This window comes from Pteropus vampyrus, unplaced genomic scaffold (genome assembly GCF_000151845.1).
Source record: "Pteropus vampyrus isolate Shadow unplaced genomic scaffold, Pvam_2.0 Scaffold12861, whole genome shotgun sequence".
Lineage (NCBI taxonomy): Eukaryota > Metazoa > Chordata > Mammalia > Chiroptera > Pteropodidae > Pteropus > Pteropus vampyrus.
Window position 1 is genome coordinate 17,448 of NW_011901642.1, and position 15,901 is coordinate 33,348.

A 15,901-nucleotide genomic window follows, 5' to 3' on the forward strand; every position below is an offset into this window, starting at 1 on the left:
GGAGCATGCTTTTGATATACTAACTAACCAGTCCAGGCCCATATATTTCAGGAGGCAATATCCCTCCGCCTTAATCATCTCAGGACCAGGTACCTGGCAATTAGGGACCACTTGTATAGCTTAAGAGCCTGCTGTAATTACTCAAGAAAGTCAATCCTAAACAGTGCATCCTGCCCTGCTTTGCCTTTTCTGCAATAATGCAGAAACTAAATAACACTGTTGCCCAGGCTCTCCCTTCACTCCTATTCCTCCGCTTCCTGACCACTGGTGCTTTTCCAGGTGACTCTGTGTGGTGTGGCATGCCTCCTGTTTCTAGAATCTATGAGTATAACAAGCTTTTTTTTTCTTGGGCCTCTCCTGTGTCTCCTCTTGTGGCCCCACCTAACTGACCATCACATAAAAGAACACAGAACAGTACATTTTGGGGGGTTTGGAGAAAAATGAGGTTGAAAAGAAAAACTATCATGAAAAGTTTTTACATCAAGCCACAGTGTATGGAGAGTTTAAGCTAAGTTTACCAGCCTACCTTCAAATAAATCAATTTGACACCCCAGAGTGTGAATGTACAGAGGGGCAAGAGGGATTGTCCACAGTCAAACTGTCTAGAATAATCAAGGTTTTGATTCCCTCCACCCCCTTAGAAATGCTCCTTATTACCTGGCTGCACTGCCTGTAAGAGAGGCAGCAAAAGGTAGTGGTTAAGAACATGAAATCTAAACCAGATTTCCTGCATTCAAGTCCTGGTTCCACCACTTAACTAGCAGGGTAATTTGAGACAATTCACTTACCTTCCTGTGACTATTTCCTCATCTGTTAAAGGGAATAATAATACCTACCTCAGAGAGCTTTAAAGAAAATCAAATGAGCTAATGTGTGTATAGTGCTTAGAAGAGTGCCTGGCACATAGTATATACTTTGTGTTAGCTATGTAGTAGCAATGGTGGTGGTGGTAGTAATAGTAAGTCCATTAATACTTAATTCTGAAAGAAAGATTCATATTAGTTTCTCTGGAGCCTGCATTAAGACACTTGTCACATTGCTGGGAGTGCTAGAAGTAACAGTAGACAAACTGCCCAAACACAAAGCAATCTGTGGGCTTAAAAAATAACTTTGCTTCTTTTATAATTACTATTAAAAAAAAAAAAAAAAACATGGTTTGGCCCAAGGATAAACAAATGACCACTGGAATGTAGTCTAAAAACATCCACAGGTACACAGTCACTTGACTTATGACAAGGGCGGCATGCAGTGCAGTGAGGAAAGGGTGGTTTTTCAATGGTCTGTGGTCACATGGGGAAAAAAATGAGTATCCCTTCATCACACTTACACAAAAGTCAATTTTAGGTATATGGTAGATTTAAATGCAAAAGGTTAAATGATAAATCTTCTAGAAGATAACAGGAGAATATATTCATGACTTTGGTGTAAGCCAAAATTTCTTAAACAAGACCCAAAAAAGACCGATCTTAAAGGAAAACATTGGTAAGTTAGACTTTACATTTTGCATTAAATTCACACTTATGTATACGTACATTAAATGTAAATTTTCAGTTTACATTGAGATTAGGAACTCTGCTCTTTGAAGGCACAGTGACAGCAGATGGCAGTGGAGTGCACGCTAAGCTCTTCAGAAAGTCTTCCTCAGGGTTGTGAGTCCGTAGAACTGCCGATCCCAGAGAATACATGCTCCCTCTTTCCTCACTTCACTGCCTTATCATGGCTCCTCAGCTATATTGTCACTTTGCTTACTCACCAGAGCATTGGGCAGTTCAGATGATAAGGTGTACTATTCTGTATGTAGTGCAGAGGTTTTTCAGCTCAGATTTGGGAACCGAATGCTAAAAATAGAAATATACTTTCATCCATCTCCAGGGGCGGGGTTACACAATGGATCTCATCTTGGGGAAAAACAAAAAGAGCTACTTATCTAATGATTATGAATCCCCTTTCTCTCATTTGAATTGAAAACACATGCTAAAACTTTTTAAAAAGCAAATCATTATCCAAAGTATGTAATGTCTCTTTTACAAGTACAATCTCTCCAAATGGGACTTTATGTGACATTTTCTTTATATACCATGATACACATTACATCATATCCGATTATACTATACAATATGTTGTTATTATTTGTTATATATTTTAATGTGTCGACTTTTTTAAATTTTTACTTTATTATTAGTTTCAAGTACACAATGCATTGATTAGACATTTATATAGTTTATGAAATGATTCCCCTGGTTATCTTCCCTCTGGCGCTACACATAGCTATTATATTACCACTGACTGCATTAATATATGCCATACTCTCCATCCCTGTGGCCCTCTATTGACTAGTAATTTCTACTTCTTTAACCCTTCGCTCCTTTCCCCCAGCACCCTCTCCCTCCTCCCCGCTGGCTGTCACAAGATTGTCTTCTATATTTGTGAGTCTGTTTTTGATTAGTTTGTTCTTTTTGTTCCACATTTAAGTGAAATTATATGGTATTTATCCTCCGTCTGACTTATTTCACTCAGCATAATAATCCCTAGGTCCATCCATGTCGTTGCAAATGGTAGGATTTCAATTTTTTAATGGCTGAGTAATATTCCATTGTATATATATGAACCATAACTTCTTTATCCAATTGTCTGTTGATGGGCACTTAGTTTGCTTTCATATCTTGGCTATTGTAAATTGTGCTGCCATGAATATAAGGCTGCATACATCTTTATGAATTATTGGTTTGGTTTTCTTTGGATAAATACCCAGGAGTGCAATTGCTGGGTCAAAAGGTATATCCATTTTTAATTTTTTGAGGAACCTCTAGACTATTTTCCATAGTGGCTGTACCAATTTGCAATCCCACCAGCAGTGTATGAGGGTTCTCTTTTCTCCACATCCTCGCCAACACTTGTTTTTATTTGATTTATTGATGACAACCATTCTGACAGGTGTGAGGTGATATCTTATTGTGGTTTTAATCTGCGTTTCTCTGATGATTAGTGACCTTGAGCATCTTTTCATATGTCTTTTGGCCATCTGTATTTCCTCTTTGGAGAAATATATACTCAGGTCTTCTGCCCATTTTTTTAATTGGATTGTTTACTTTTTTATTGTTGAGTTGTATGAGTTCTTTATATATTTTAGATATTAACCCTTTATCAGATATATCAAAAGTGAATATCTTCTCCCATTCACTAGGTTATCTTTTCATTTTGTTGATGGTTTCCTTTGCTGTGCAAAAGCTTTTTAGTTCAATGTAGCCCCATTTGCTTATTTTTTCTTTTGTTTCTCTTGCCTGAGGAGATATGTCCAAAAATAAATTACTAGTAGTAATATCAGGGAGATTACTGCCTATGCTTTCTTCTAGAAATTTTATGGTTTCGGGTCTTACATTTAAGTCTTTAATCCATTTTGAGTTTATTCTTGTATATGCTGTAAGAATGTGGCACCGTTTCATTTTGTTTTCATTTATCTGTCCAGTTTTCCCAACACTATTTATTGAAGAGACTGTCTTAACCCTGTTGTAGATTCTTGCTTCCTTTGTCATATATTAAATGAGCATATAGATGTGGATTTATTTCTGGGCTCTCTATTCTGTTCCATTGATCAATGTACCTGTTTTTATGCCAGTACCATGCTGTTTTGATTATTGCAGCCCTGTAGTGTAATTTGATATCAGTATGATACCACCAACTTTGTTCTTTCTCAAGAGTGCCGTGGCTATTTGGGGACTTTTATGGCTCCATATAAATTTTAGAATTATTTGTTCTAGCTCTCTAAAAAATGTCATTGATATTTTGATAGGGATTGCATTGAATCTATAGATTGTTTTGGGTAATATGGCCATTTTAATGATGTTGATTCTTCCTACCCATGAGCACAGTATATGCTTCCATTTATTTGTATCTTCTTCAAATTCTTTTTCAATGACATAATTTTCCAAGAACAGATCTTTTACCTCCTTGGTTAATTTGATTGTTTTTGATGCAATTGAAAATGGGATCGTTTTCTTAATTTCTCTTTCTGAAAGTTCATCACTTGTGTATAAAAATGCCACTGACTTCCGAATATTAATTTTGTATCCTACTACTTTACTGAATTCATTGATCCGTTCTAGCAGTTTTTTTGTGGAATCTTTAGGGTTCTTTATATATAGTATCATGTCATCGGCAAATAACGAGTTTTATTTCTTCCTTTCCAATTTGGATACTTTTTATTTCTCGTTCTTGTCTTATTACTGTGGCTAAGACTTCCAATACAATGTTGAAGAGGAGTGGCGAAAGTGAACATCTTTGTCTTATAACTGATCTTAAGGAAAATGCTTTTAGTTTTTTTCCATCGAATATGATGTTAGCTGTAGATTTGTCGTATGTGGCCTTTATTATGTTGAGGTATATTCCTTCTATTCCCACTTTGCTGAGAGTTTTTATTATTTTGTTAAACGCTTTTTCATATCTATTGATATGATCATATGGTTTTTATCTTTCAATTTGTTAATGTGGTGTATCACATTAATTGATTTGCAGATATCCTTATATCCTTATATACCTTACATCCCAGGAATAAATCCAATTTGATTATAGTATATGATATTTTTAATGTATTGCTGAATTCAATTTGCTAATATTTTGTTGAGAATTTTTGCATCAATGTTCATAAGAGATATCAGCCTATAGTTTTTTTTTTTTGTAATGGCTTTGTCTGATTTTTGAATCAAGGTAATGGTGGCCTAATAAAAGGAGTTAAGGAGCCTTCCTTCTTCTTGAATTTTTTGGAATAGTTTGAGAAGTATAGGTGTTAATTCTTCTTTGAATGTTTGGTAAAATTTGTCTATGAAGCCGTCTCATCCAGGACTTCAATTTTTCAGGAGTTTTTTGATTACTGATTCTATTTCGTTGGTCGTTCAGATTTTCTATTTCTTCTTGACCCAGTCTTGGGAGAGTGTATGTTTCTAGGAATGTGTCCATTTCTTCTAGATTGTCCCATTTGTTGGCACATATGTGCTCATAGTATTTTCTTGTGATCCTTTGTATTTCTTTGGAGTCCACAGTTATTTTTCCTTTTTCATTTCTGATTTTATCTATTTGAGTCCTCCCTCTTTTTTCTTTGATGAGTCTAGTTTATCAATTTTGTTTATCCTTTCAAAGAACCAGCTCTTGGTTTCATTCATCTTTCATATTGTTTTCCTAGACTCTATTTCATTTATTTCTGCTCTGATCCTTATTATTTCCTTTCCCTCTACTCACTTTGGGCTTTGTTTGTGTTCTTTCTCTAGTTCTTTGAAGTGTAAAATTAGATTATTTGAGCTTTTTCTTGTTTCTTAAAGTAGGCCTGTATTGCTATGAATTTCTCTCTTAGGACTGCTTTCGCTGTATCCCATAGGTTTTGAGTCGTTGTGTTTTCATTTTCATTTGTCTCTAGGTATCTTTCAATTTCTTCCTTGATCTCATTGCTAACCCATTCATTGGTTAGTAGCATGTTAATTAGCCCCCATGTATTTGTGTATTTCCTAGTTTTTCCTTGTAGTTGATTTCTAGTTCCATACCATTGTGATCAGAGGAGATGGTTGATATCATTTTAATCTCCTTAAATTTATTGAGACTTATTTTGTATCCTAACATGGGTCTATCCTGGAAAATGTTCCATGTGTGTTTGAGGAGAATGTATATTTTGCTGCTTTCAGGTGAAATGCTCTGAAAAAATCTATTAGGTCTATCCGGTCTAGTGTGTTTTTGAGGCCCATTGTTTCCTTGTAGATTTTCTGTCTAGAAGATGTGTCCATTGGTGTTAATGGGGTGTTAAAGTCCCCTACTATGAATGTATTACTGTTGATCTCTTCCTTTATGTCAGTCAATAGTTACTTTATATATATAGGTGTCCCTGTGTTGGGTGCATATTTGTTTACTAAGGCTATGTCCTCTTGATTTATTGATCCCTTTATCATTATGTAAAGCCCTTCTTTGTCTCAAAGACATACTGGATTTTTGTTTTAAAGTCTATTTTGTCTGATATAAGTATTGCTACCCTGGCTTCTTTTCATTTCCATTTGCGTGAAATATTTTTTTCCATCTCTTTACTTTCAGTTTGTGAGTGTCATTTGATTTGAAGTGGGCCTCTTGTAGACAGCATATGCATGAGTCTTGTTTTGTTTTCTTATTTGGCTACCCTATGTCTTTTGATTGGAGCATTTAATCCATTTACATATAAGGTGATTATTGATAGGTACATAGTTACTGACATTTTATCATTTGTATGTATGTATGTATGTATGTATGTATTTTTATTATTATTATTTTTTTATTTTCCTTTGCTTCTTTACCGAAATCCCTTTAACATTTCTTGTAATACTGGCTTGTTGGTGATGAATTCCTTATGTTTTTCCCTGTTGGAAGGCTCTTTATCTCACCTTCTATTTTAATTAAAAGGCTTGATGAGTAGAGTATTCGTAGTTATAAATTCTTGTTTTTCATAACTGAATATTTCTTGCCAGTCCCTTCTGGCCTGCAAAGTTTCTGTTGAAAAATCAGCAGACATTCTTACGGGGTTACCTTTGTGAGTAACTAGCTTCCTTTCTCTTGCTGCTTTTAAGATTCTCTCTTTGTCTTTGACTTTTGGCGTTTTGATATGATGTGTTTTGGCATGAGTCTGGTTGAATTCCTCTTGTTTGGGACTCTCTGTGCTTCCTGAACTTGTATGTCTAATTCCTTTGACTCATTAAGGAAGTTTTCTGTCATATTTCTTCAACTAGATTCTCAATCCCTTGTTCTGTCTCTTCTTCTGTTACTCCTATGATGCAGATATTGTTATGCTTCATGTCCCAGAGGTCTCTTAAACTAGCCTTATTTTTTAAAATTCTTTTTTCTGTTCTTATTGAGTGTTTTCTGCTACTGTCTTCCAGTTCGCTGATTCTATTTTCTTCTTTGTTCAATCTACTATTGAATCCTTCTAGTGTATTCATTTCAGGTATTGTATTCTTCATTTCTGTCTAATTCTTTTCTATGGTTTCTACATCCTTTTTCATGTTTACTATGTCTCTGTCAAGGTTCTCATTGAGCTCATACATTCTCCCCCTAAATTCATTGAGCATCCTTATAACCATTATTTTGAACTCTGTCTCTGATAGGTTGCTTATCTCCACTTCGTTTAGGTTATTTTCTGGAGTTTTCTCCTGTTGTTTTATTTGTGGCATGTTTCTCTCATTTTATTAGTCTCTGTGTGTTCATGTCTATGTGTTAGAAAGATTTGCTTCATATTTCAGCCTTGGCCAGATGGCTTTATGTGGAAGGTGTCCTCTGTGGCTCAGTGGCACATTCTCCCAGATCACCTGTGCCAGGGGCTCTGGACACGATCTTTGTGTGGGTCCTGTGTGATCTCTATTGTAGCTAAGCCTTTATTGATGTTGGTATATCAGTGGATGGGATTAACGCTTGGGCTGATGAGCATTTGGAATGGCTATGCCCATAGAGTATGAATTACTATGTGGGGGCTGACACCACTGAGTAGGATGTGCCCTGCCAGGCTTGTGTACTTGTTGAGACTACCCTTTGTGTGTACTGCTTAGGGGACTAGTCAAGAGTTGCTCTGTTGTTGTCTAGTGCCAGCCTCCGGGTGCATTGGTTTTGCGGCCCCTTGGGAGAAGGTCCCCCATAGGCCAAAGTCAGCCACTGCCTTTGCTTGCTCGTGGCTACCTGGAGAGCTGCAAAGCAATCCACAGATGGTTGCTGCCTATGCTAGATCTATAGGTAAGTGGAACAGACCATGCTGTAGGTTGCGGTTTGGTTTTCCCTAGTACCAGTCCTGGGGAAGTTAAGCAGAAGTACCAGTTTTCCTCAAGGCCAGAGGCTGCCTCTCAGTTGCCCATAAGACTCTGCAGCTGGAAGAGCCTCTGGGTGATATGAGTGTTGGGTGGTGCAGGGAGTCAGGGAGTCATTGGCTATATTGAGCAGATTTCCCCCTGCCACTGTAGTGTTAGTTTACATGCCAGCGCTGTCTCTGTGGCCCCCTGTACAAGTCTCAGTTAACAGCAAGGCCAGCCAGAGCTGACCTCAGGTCTGCAAACACTCGAGATCTGTTCAAGAATTACTGAAACTCATGGGTATGAGTTTGTGTCCACTGAATGCTTCTCTTGGGTGAATGGGCTTTGCATGGGCCACACAAACTGTGTAGCTGTAGTGAGACCAGCTGCCATCTGCAGCAGCCACACAACAAACTGCTCTTGTTTGCTGTTGAATTCGTGACCCAAGGAAAGCACAGAATGAGACTGGGTTGCCTGGGAAGAGGCTTGCCACAGGTAATTTGTGGGTTAGGTAGGGCCATCAGGTCTATACAGCACCAGATTTGCTACCAGCTCTGGGACCATGGGCTCCCACCAAAGTCACATATCACTGCGAGACTTACTGCCATCAAGGATGAGCTCACAGATCCCTGGGATCCCCCAAGTGATACTACATCTTGTGCAGGCCTCAGTAATCTGCTGCATTTTGATTTCTCCAAAACGTGCCAAGGTCTGTTGACTGAGCAAAATGAGCAAGAGGGGCAAGGCAAAGGCAGCTGCCTGTCAACAGGCTACTGGAACTTTGTGGGTTGGGTGAAACCTCAAGGATACAAGGGCTATCAGGTGAATACAGCCTCAGTTTCACAGCTACTACTGTGCTCGCACACTCCCACTGTAGTGAGACCAGCTGCCATCTGCAGCAGTCCCACAGACCCCTGAGATTCCCCCCACATGATATTGCAGCTCTTGTCTGCCTGCAACTGATTTTCCCACAATGCACGCACTGAGCTTGCCAAACTTTGTTGCCTGTGCAGAATGCACTGCTCTAGAAATTGCCAGGCAATTTGTGGGTTGGGTGAGGCAGGGTTTCAGGATGACAGTGGCCGTCAGGCCGATACAGCCCAGTCTTGCTGTGACTCCTCTCCGCTCACGCATTCTCATAAAAGTCCCAGATCACAGCAAGACCAGCTGCTGTCTGGGACTGGCCCACAGATCCCTGCAAGCCACTCAAGTTCATGTTAGCAGTAGTGATCTACCTGAAACTGTCCTCAAAATGCTCTCATAGCTCTGGCTGTGGTCTGCTTCCCGTGCCAAATGTTTGGCCCTGGAAATGGGCAGAGTGGGGCACCCACCCAGCAACAAGCTGCTCTGGGGAACCTGCGGGTTGGATGGGGCAGGCTGAGCTCCTCAGGCCAGTGCAGCTTCTGAACTGGCTGTGCAGCAGGGAGGGAGTTGTACAGGCAAGCTGGTGCCTGTCTGTAGATTGCCCTGTAGGGAGGCCTCAACTAAGGCACAATGGTGGCTGCCTGTCCAGCCCTCATTTGGGCACTAAGTAATGCAGTCTTTCCCTATATGAATCTTGCCATAGCCTCTAACCCACCTCCGGTGCCCTGGGTGAGTGTCGTGGGTGAGAGAGCCCATGTGTGAGCCCTTTAAAGAGGCATCTGAGATTTCAATCTTCTTCCATGTCACTCAATGTCCAGAATACCCTCTGAATTTTTGGGGAACCCTTGTTCTTTGGGCTAGGATCCTGGGCTGAGGAACCCCCAAGTGGGACTAAGACCCCTCTCTCCTTCAAGGGGGCTTCTGCAGCCTCACTTTCTCTCCCAGTGCTTCACCGCCACCTGTGGGTACAGGTCCAGCCTGATTCACAACTTTGCCCCTCCTACTGGCTCCAATGTGGCTCCTTCTTTATATTATCAGATGTACATGTTATGATCAGCTGGACTTCAGGTGATTCCCATGTTATTTTATAATTTGGTTGTAATTTTAATGCAGATCTGGAGGAGGCGAACCCCACTTTTACTTTAGTTCACCATGTTGACCTCCCTCTATGGCAACTTTATTTTTATTTTTTAATTTTTTAATTTTCAAATTAATTAATTAATTTTTTATGGCATTGGTTAACAAAATCTAAGTTTCAGCTGTACATTTTAACGGGAAGGCATATATATATTTACACTATGTGTTCACCTCCCATAGTTAGATTTCTTTCTGTCCCCACATATTTGATCCCCTTTACCCCGTCTATCTCCCCTCTCCCCTTTCTCCCCTACCTTCTGGTAACCACTAGTCTATTGTCCATGTATCTCTATGGCAACTTCAAACCATCACCAAAGTCAATATAGTTTTAAAGTCCACAAAGCCCACTTTCTTCTCTAAGATTCTCTTGGAAATATTTTTCATTTTAAGAGTCAAGTTCCATATTAAGCAAGATTACAAGAGGTTTTTTTGTTTTTTTTTTTTTTACATATACAAGTTTGTATATACGAGTGTGTTTTCCTCCTATTTTTTACTTACACAATATCTCTTATATTTATCTTTTTACTTGATGGAAACAAAAAAAGAGAAAAACAATTGCACAAAGGCTTGACCTGACTGAGAGCCCTGAACAAGCCTGTTATTGGGTCTGGTCTCTACCAGTCTGATTACGCTTGACTTATACCTGTTTCTTTTTCTTTGGAGAGAATGATGAAATCTATATATAGTGATCAAAGTTGTTTTGAACTGCTGCTTACTTAGACAACTTTCTAGTAACTATTTGAAGTTATAAACAACTTTCTTATACACATATTCCAATTATGAATCCATTTTTTGTTTTGGCAAATGACATAGCAAAGATAAAAAAGATTTTTCACCAAAGAATTAGTTTATCCTCCACTTAAATCACTTTGGACACTTGGGCACAACTATGTAACAGAAAAGGAAGCTCTTAGGTGGGCCACTTACACATACTCATCATTAAGGGGAAAATCGGATGTGTTTTGATCACTTTCTTATCCCAACTGTCTGGCATTGCACCTGGAACATAATAGTAAATGACTGAATGAATGAGTGAATGAGTATTCTGGTTGGGTTATTGTCTATTATAATGAAATCTCATAATGCCATTACTGCTTCCTTCTATGGAGCACAATCAATTTGCAAATATTATGCATTGCTTACAAGTGCTGGGTACTACACTAGATGCTAAGAATACAGAGGCCTCCATCTTGATGGAGCTTATAATTGAACAGAAAAGACAGAGCAATAGATAAATACAAGTATAATAAGTACTCTATTAGTTTCCTATATCTGCTGTAACAAATTACCACAACATAATGGCTTAACGCAAATTTATCATCTTACAATTCTGGACATCATAAATCTGAAATAGGTCCCAGGGGGCTAAAACAAAATTGTCAGCAGGGCTGTGTTCCTTCTCAAGGTTCTAGAAGACACTCCGCTTTCTTGTCTTTTCTAGCTTCTGGAGGCACCTGCATTCCCTGACTCTCCGGCCTCTCTCTTTCACTTATAAGTACCCCCGTGATTGCACTAGGCCCACCAGATAATCTCCATCTCAAATCCTTAATTATATCTGCAAAGTCCCTTTTACCATATAGGGTAATATTTTCACAGGTTCTGGAGATTAGGATGTGGACACTTTTTTTGGGCGGGGCGGGGGGGAATTATTCTACCCACCATAAACACTAAAAAGAAAATCTACAGGCCATAAGAATGTAAAACCTAAAATAACTAAAGTATTTTGGATAGTCTGGAAAGGCCTGTGGAAAAGGTGTTTTAGTCAGCCAGGATGGTAGGGAGAGAATGAAAGTGAAGATTATCAGATAGCAGGAACAGCATATGCAAAGTCCCTGAGGTGAGAGCAGCCTAGTTTATAGAGGCTCTGAATTGGCCATTTGACAGACTGACCAATATAGAGAAAGATTTGCTTAGAGTCAAGTATCTAGTTTCAGATCAAGAAAAAACTAAATGTTTGATTCCATCTAATTCATGTTTTTGACCTTCCCCATTTCAACAACCGGAGCAAGATTTTGTTTTGTTTTAGCTAAATGTGCTTCTAACCACTGAACATTTTTAATTTTCTCTCTCAAAGCCATCAGTACACAAAGTTTCAAAGGACCATTATCTAGAAGAGGGAGAGACCAAGCTCAGAACACAAAGCCAGAGTCAGTGCCCTAATCTTATTTGAGCAAAAACTGCTTCTTGCTGAGAGTCAGCTATTTTTCTGATCATGTTTTTACGTTGGCACTTTTCTTTTGTAGCCACTCTTATTGTGAGGAGCTGAGAGACAGAACTTATAAAGAAGGAAAATATAGAGCTTTTTTTCTCCTATATCACTATTAAATTTTTCTCAAGCCAGCTCTGATTGGAAATAATCATAGCCAGAGTTTCCATGGCACTTTGATTCCCAATATTTTAATAAACATTTGGGTGTTACAATGTTTAGGGTGTGGTTCTGGGCAAAGATATGCTAACGGCCAATTTCTGCTTCTGTAACCTGCTTGCTTGATGTTAACTAGAGTGTGGTTAATCTGTTTGCTTGTTTGATGTTAAACCAGGGTGTGGTTTTAGGCTTTATAAACTGCCTCTTTTGGGAGCTCAGGGCTGATCTCCTCAAACCCTGCCTGCTAGAGAGTCAGTCGCCAGCCGGCTAATAAAGGCTCATAATTCATCTCAATTGGCTCTGTGGGTCTTAGAATTGATCACGTCACAACATTTGGAGGCCCCAGCGAGATCTCTCCAGAGGGGAGATCTCCTAAGACCTGTGACCTCGGCCACCTTGGGCGAGGACCTGCCCCGTCCAGGGGACAGCTGCTGAGAGATGTTCCTCAGCCCTGGACACCAGGCAGACTCGCCCAGGAGGGCAGGTAGACAAAAAGGTTTAATTCTGTAACAATGGGGCACGAGCCACCTGGAGCAGGTTCACAGGCGAGTAAGACTGCACTTGGATCTGTCTGACAGTGGGCCCTAAAGAAAACTAGTGGAAGGCTGGACGCAGCAATACGTCCCTAGTTCGGTCAAGGTCTGAGATGTCAGATTTGACTTCAGGTATTCAGGTTTCTGATTCAGGTATTCAGGTTTTTGGGTATGCTAGTGTTTTGTGCCACCTGTAATTTGTCTTGTCTGTCTGTATTGTGTATGTCTCTCTGGACTGGTCGAATGTACTGTTATCTTCCTATTGCCTTGGTCTTCATAAGTTTACTCCATATATCGATGTGCGGTATTTTAATTCTTTCCTTAGGTCTGGCCTCCGCGCCCCATCCTACTGGATGCTAGCCCCGGCTTATTTGGCTTTTGTGGAGATCTTGCCTGTTTTTACTTTAAGGATTTCAGGAGACGAGCCCAAGCCTATGGAGCTAGTGTCACTCCCTTTGACCTTCAGAGGTTCTGCCAGTGAGATTGGCCCACATTTGGAACAGGGTGGCCATCAGAGGGGTCACTTGACCTGCAAACAGCCTTTCAGGTGCGGGGTATTATCTATGGAAATCCTGGCCACCCTGATCAGGCTCCATATATCGATGTGTGGATCGATATTGTTTCTGATGCCCCCGAGTACTTGAAGGACTGCCGCTGTGGCCAAGAGTCAAAGGTGACTCCCAAGTCTGTCTTCCTCTCCACACCAAAGGGGCCAAAAGAGAAACCATCCGGACAGACACCTAACTCTCTTTACCCTGTCTTACAGGCACCCCCTGAGGACCCCAACGTCACTAATCCTCCCCCTTACTCCCCTCGTGACCCATTCCTGTCTCCATCTAACAGGGAGGCAGAACCCCTCCAGGATCCTCCCCACACCCGCACTGGGGTTGTGTATCGGCACCCACAAGACCCTGATCCTGTCCCTGACTCGTCGAACCAGGCAGCAGTCCTGGCCCCACTCAGGCAATTGGCTCCCCCGATTGGAGGAGAAACCAGAAGCCATTGATGGTCTATGTCCCTTTCTCCACCAGTGATTTGTACAATTGGAAACACCAGAACCTTTCAATCTCAGAGAAACCTCAGGGATTAACCTCTCTCCTAGAGAGTATTTTCTTTACCCACCAGCCAACTTGGGACAATTGTCAGCAACTCCTCCAAGCCCTGTTTACCTCAGAGGAGCGGGAGCAGATCCTGAGGGAGGCTGCAAAAGCGGTATGAGAGCCCAACGGGCAGCCTTCCACTGATCCAAACCGCGTCCAACATGTTCACCCAAACACCCGTCCGCCTTGCGACCCCAACACCAACCAAGGTAAGAAGGCTCTCCCAGTATCGCCAGCTTCTGCTCCAGGGACTCCTGTCTGCCACCCAATGACCCACTAACTTATCTAAGGTAAGCGAGGTCATCCAAACTAAGGATGAATCACCGGCGTTCCTGGAACGACTCTGAGAGTCGTATCGGTTGTATACGCCTATTGACCCAGAGGACCCTAATAATAGGAGGGCTGTGAATTTAGCCTTTGTCAGTCAGTCGGCCCCAGATATTAGAAAGAAACTGCAGAGGATGGAAGGGTTTGAAGGAAAGAACCTGTCTGAGCTGGGCGAGATAGCCCAATGAGTAAGATGACCAAGGTCCTGCTTGCAATCATGCAAGGAGCCCAGCCAAAGGGACCGCCAGGAAAAGGCAGAGGCCGATAATAGGCACCTAGGGCGAACAATGGACCCAGGAGAGTCGGATTAGAGAAGGACCAATGTGCATATTGCAAGAAAAATGGACATTGGAAGAATGAGTGCCCTGAAAAAGGACGAGCCCCCAAGGAGAAGGCCCCCTCGTCCTCTTCGAGGACACAGAATGAGAAGGTCAGGGCTCTTACATTATGATGAGCCCCCGGGAGCCCAGGGTGGGGCAAGCCTGTGAACTTCTTGGTGGACACAGGAGTTACCTACTCTGTCCTACAGAGTGCCCATGGCCCACTCTCAAAGGAAAAGACAATTATACAAGGGGCTACTGGATAAGGGTAATCTTACACTTGGACCCAAGCCAGGATAACAGATCTGGAAAATGGAACGATTACCCATTCATTTCTAGTTATACCCGCTGCTGGGTAGAGACTTACTACATAAGTTTGCTAGTGACTGAAACAGAATTAGAGTGTAAACAGGCTACTGAGGACCTACTCCAGGAGTTAGACAAGAACGGGTATCGGGTGTCTGCTAAGAAGGCTCAACTTCGCACTCCCCAAGCGGCGTACCTAGGGTACAATCTACAGAAAGGAAAAAGGACTCTGTCCTCTAGTCCGATCAAGGCTATTCTGAGGATACCTCAGCCGCGCACCAAGAGACAGGTTCAAGAGTTCCTGGGAGCAGTAGGTTACTGCAGGCTTTGGATTCTGGGGTTCACAGAAACACCTAAGCCTCTGTACACCAGTACCGGAGGGAAAGGAGAGGACCTAGCCTGTGGAAAGGAAGAAAGGAAGGCATTTGAAGCCCTGAAGGCAGCCCTAACCACAGCCCCGGCATTAGCCCTGCCTAACCTGGAAAAGCCATTCCAGCTCTTTGTTACCAAGGTGCAGGGAATCGCGAAAGGGGTCCTGACACAGACCCTAGGACCCTGGAAGCGACCAGTTGCATACTTCTCCAAAAGATTGGACTACGTGGCAGCAGGATGGCCCAACTGTTTGAGGGCAATCGCTGCCACTGCAATCTTCATTAAGGAAGTCCTAAAATTGACACTAGGACAGACCCTCCAGATCATCACCCCACACGCAGTTGAGTCAGTGCTTCGCAGTCCACTAGACCAGTGAATTTCCAATGCTCGAATTACCCAGTATCAGGTCCTGCTTCTCAACTCACCTCACGTACAGTTCCTGAAAACTGCCGCACTCAACCCAGCCACCCTACTGCCTGACAATGACCCTCACCAACCCCTGCATGACTGCCTTGAGGTCCTAGAAACGTCACCTGCACCAGACCAGACCTGACAGACAGCCCTTGGCTGAACCCGGACGCTACTCTATTTATGGATGGAAGTAGCTTCGTCTAAGAAGGAGTCAAGTATGCCGGGGCTGCAGTGGTTACCACTGAAACTGTCATCTGGGCACAAGCCCTAAGCCATGGAACTTCATCTCAGCGGGCTGAACAAGCTCTGCAGTGGGGGGAAAACAAGACTGTTAACATCTACACGGACAGCAGGTATGCCTTTGCCACGGCACATGTACATGGGG